The sequence below is a fragment of the Hetaerina americana genome, unplaced genomic scaffold (genome assembly GCF_022747635.1).
Source record: "Hetaerina americana unplaced genomic scaffold, ioHetAmer1.1.p SCAF_7, whole genome shotgun sequence".
NCBI lineage: Eukaryota > Metazoa > Arthropoda > Insecta > Odonata > Calopterygidae > Hetaerina > Hetaerina americana.
In genome coordinates, this window is record NW_027287316.1 from 34,504,469 (window position 1) to 34,508,741 (window position 4,273).

Genomic DNA, 4,273 nt, shown 5'->3' on the forward strand with positions numbered 1-4,273 from the left:
ACCTAAGGCTGGAAACAAGGAAGCAATTTGTCAAGACTTTCGTGAGGAGCATGGCACTCTATGGTTCCGATACTTGGTACACTGGAAAAGTGGACCAGCGAAGAAAAGAAGCCTTTGAAACATGGTGCTGGAGGAGAATGCTGAAGATTTAATGGACAGACAAAGTAAGGAACGAGGAAGTATATAGAAGAGCAGAAGAGGATAGGACCGGATCGATTATTAATATAATAGAAGGAAAAATGGATGGGAAGTTCCACGAAGAAGATGGTGAAAATTCACCATCATGATTTATCAATCCGGAAATTGTTTGAGGCCGTGTTGATCCTGTTTTCAGCCAATCTCTTCATTACCTCCTTGCACTGAAATTGTCCACGACCTGCCTCTCTTAGTTCATTCATAGCCTTTCCCCCTCTTGTTTCTTTCAATTATAATCTTCAGTAAGATATCTTGTTTCAGGATATGCCCTATTAATTTCCCTCTCTTTGTAGCGACCTCAATATCTTAAGTGTCCTCCATAAAAATGTCTCTTCAGACACTTTTCTAAGTACTCCTCCATTTGCTATTCTGACCATTTTATTTTCATCATTTTCATGATGCATTTCCATCGTGAATTTTCATGCCAACCTCTGTAGACAATGCAGAAAGAGTTGAATCTTAGGTTTTTGTAAAAATTATTTGAATCGCGGAATGACAAGGATGAATTTGGGCGAGGGTTCGGAAATATTGTGAACAATGAAATATGTTAGCTTGAGCAGGTTCATGATTTACTGCGAATGTTAAGATTATGCAGTCGATGGCTTACAGAGAGTAAAATACAAACCTGAACACCATAAGTATAAGGATAAATCAGCCCAAAACATTGGATATGATAATCTCTTATGAGTTATTTAATTCGGCATTCATCTCATTTCGATTTAAAGAAAAGCACGCAATTAGACAATTGAAAGCTGAACATAATCTTCAGAACAATTTATTTATTTATTCTTAAAAGTGAATTTTCTTTATTGGTGAAAATTATTGATTTTACATTTTTCCGAGAAGGCGATTCTTGCATTAATCGGTTTTCTCGAATAACCCTGACTACTGGAATGAATGAGAACAAAATCCCTCAGAGCACCAACCCAGCCAAGAGATTTAAAAAAACGATATTTTATCGCTTATACGTAAACATGGGCACAAGAATCTAAAATTCGCACTATTTGAGATCGCGTGCGAAGAATTTGCAAGAACAAATGAAATTATTGATGGAAACACTTTACATTTCCGCTGATAATGTGCTACGACTCGCTACAAATGAAGTTTCATTGGGACATCCATGTATCAACAAGCGACAAGAACTCGCCAGTAGGGTGAACAGGAATGCCATGGCTGGGATTTTCCAACACTCTTCTTTCCAGTCATGAAATAGATGTCATGAGCGCTAACATAGATGTCACGCTCAATATCATTTCCACTCCCCAGCGACAACTTTGACCGCTCACTTTCTCCTCCCACGCCGACCCTCACAGTAACCTCTAACCTCTTCCTTCGGCTCAGCTCCCTCCCGGATGCACTTCAACGGCGTTCGTGACGGTTGTGAAATTCTCCTATTACTATCTAATTTGGACCACATGTGGTCTACAAAAACTGGAGAAGCTATACATAAACCGCAAAACCATTCGTCTTTAATTATTAGTGTCTGAAAGACAACTTAGTAAGTTTTGTAGGGGCTGACTGTTGACTCTACAGGCCCATATAAAAAAGTACGATAAATTTAGTTTTCATACAGTTAACGAATTTTTGATTGGTAACGGGATTTTTATGATTGTGATAGAGGGTCAGGCAACCGAGCGGGGCAGGAATAAGATAGGGATGAATAAAAGAAAAATACTGGTATTTTCAAAAAAAACTCTTTATTTGGTGCACCTAGTTCCAACGCATCGGCGTCATCTTAAAGTAACTTAAGCCAAGGGACCTGAGGATGACGCTTATGCGTTGAAATCAGTTGCACCAAATAAAAAGTTTGGCATAAACTACCTAGAATACTTCTTTATTTCAAAAATGAATTTCAACAGTACGTAGCCAAGGCTGATGCCATCGAGTGTATTAGTATAGGGATGTTACACGAAAGAACCGATAGTAACAGGATTTAATAACAAGGTTAATGTATATATTGAATATAGACACACACACACATATATATGTGTGTGTGTACATGTGTTGGTCGCGGTAGTCCAGGGGTACGGCGTTCGACTACTGACCCTCCGGTTCCCCCGGATTCGATTCCCTCTCTGGACACCTACAACTCCACCCAAGCTTTCTGATATATCGGGTACCAGATCTTAATGGGAAATCATAACCGGCACAGGGAAAGGAACTGGCCCCCCTACTCAGATGTCTGAATTTCACACGCCTTCGTGCTTAGTACTGAGTGAGCTCTACCATCACCTACCAAGCCGACCTTCGGGTTAATTACTGTATTTACGGTTTATATATTTATATATATAGATATACATTTATTATATACTTGACTAAATTATTAGGAGCAACTACCAAATGTGAAATGCTCCTGCAGAGAAAATTTTCCAGCCTGTGGGCGATAAAATTTCAAGGTACGTGTTTCGCAAGGATCCTTCCTGGCTCTTATATAAGTAGTCAGCTCAAAGCTGTCCCTGAATCATCAATAACAGTAAGATGTGGAATATTTCAGCTGCAAAGAAGTATATCACAAATAGTTATAGGTAGTCTACGTTAATCAGGGAAGTAAGGAAAATCGTAAAAAACACTTGGATTTACGAATGAATGGAAATTCCTGCATCAGTGAGTTAAAAAATAAACACAAAAATATATTTCTCTAACTCACTACGATTACGCAAGCTTGAGATATTTAGAATAAAAAGAAAACATTTAAAAAAATTCCGGTACCGGGAATCGAACCCGGGCCTCCCGGGTGAGAGCCGGGTATCCTAACCACTAGACAATACCGGATACTTGGTTAGCAAGGATTTAAAATATATTTTGTTTTTACAGACGATTAGTGTACCGGTGTTTCTGACAAAAGGGTATGGTATTTATTATTTTTGATGTTTCTATTGTAAGTAGTTATGCACAAAAAGCAAACATCATGAAGAACTGCTTTTTTCCAGCTCCGTCACATTGAGCCGTAATTTATGTTCGCACATATCACTCTTAATACTCATTATGTAGCATTTCTTACATTTTACCATGTTTTCTACTTTAACTTGAACAAATATATTGAAAATATTTTCAGAGAACGTACGTTCTACACATATTTCATTAGGTGAGAAATCTTTCCATCGCATGAACTTCCCGGATAATTTGAAGCGATATTAACAAGAAATGGCACTCTGTGATGGTAACAATATCTAATAATCGGCCCGAAGGTAGGTTAGGTAGGGCTCACCTTAGAAAAATTATGCCCAGCGGAGTGTGTAATTTACATATCTATGACTGGGAGGACTAGTTCCTTCCATGTTCCGTCAGCTGTTTCGCAAAAAAGATCATCCACAGCTTAGATGAAACTTCGGCTTCACACGAATTTAAGCCCAGGCCCTCCGGTCTTTGGTCGAAAGCTCTCCCCACCAGTCTACCCCCCAGGGACGTATTATATTCCGAAGTGCCCAGGGATGCTTTGTTCGCACTTTCGATATTTATGCCATGGTATAAAATTTACAATTGAATCAGAATAATCATGAATCACGCGTTCTGCAGAGCAATTATGGGAATAATTGTATAGTCACTCAGAAAAAATGAGGACTGGAAACATCAATACAATACTTGTATGATTACTGAATGTCACCGTACATACGAGAACATGTTGATGACATGATTCTTTATTTTTATTTAAATGATGCCACAAAGATATTCGAAAAGAATTAAGACTCCACTAAGTCTATTAACGTACCTGTATGATCAAAATTTTCGTTGAAAAATCAAGCCAATTCTTTCATTAATAATGGAAATCATAAAATCTTTGTTGACATGGATTATGAATCTACAGTCAATTAGATAAATATTGATGCACAGCATGAATTTCGTAAAGTATTAAATTCAATTCGAAATGGTAATTTATAACACGTCATCGATGGACAAGGGAGTGCAAGAAGTCCGGAATTGGGTGAAAGATACGTGACTCTATCAGCGCGGGGAAAAGAGCGTGGTGCCCTAATTGACCCAGATCCCATTATTTTCAAGAATTTTCCAAGTGCATATTTAGGGGGCCAGGGAAAATTTTAAATAAATCCGAATCTTATCTTTCTGTCATTCCAGATTT

The 4,273-nt window shown here is 38.1% G+C and overlaps 1 non-coding gene across 1 annotated transcript; it reads right to left on the reverse strand.

The window, feature by feature from the left end:
* Positions 1-2,895: 2,895 nt before the first annotated feature.
* On the reverse strand, positions 2,896-2,967 carry TRNAE-CUC (transfer RNA glutamic acid (anticodon CUC)). The gene has a single exon. It is a non-coding gene; the product is annotated as a tRNA-Glu (tRNA).
* Positions 2,968-4,273: the final 1,306 nt, after the last annotated feature.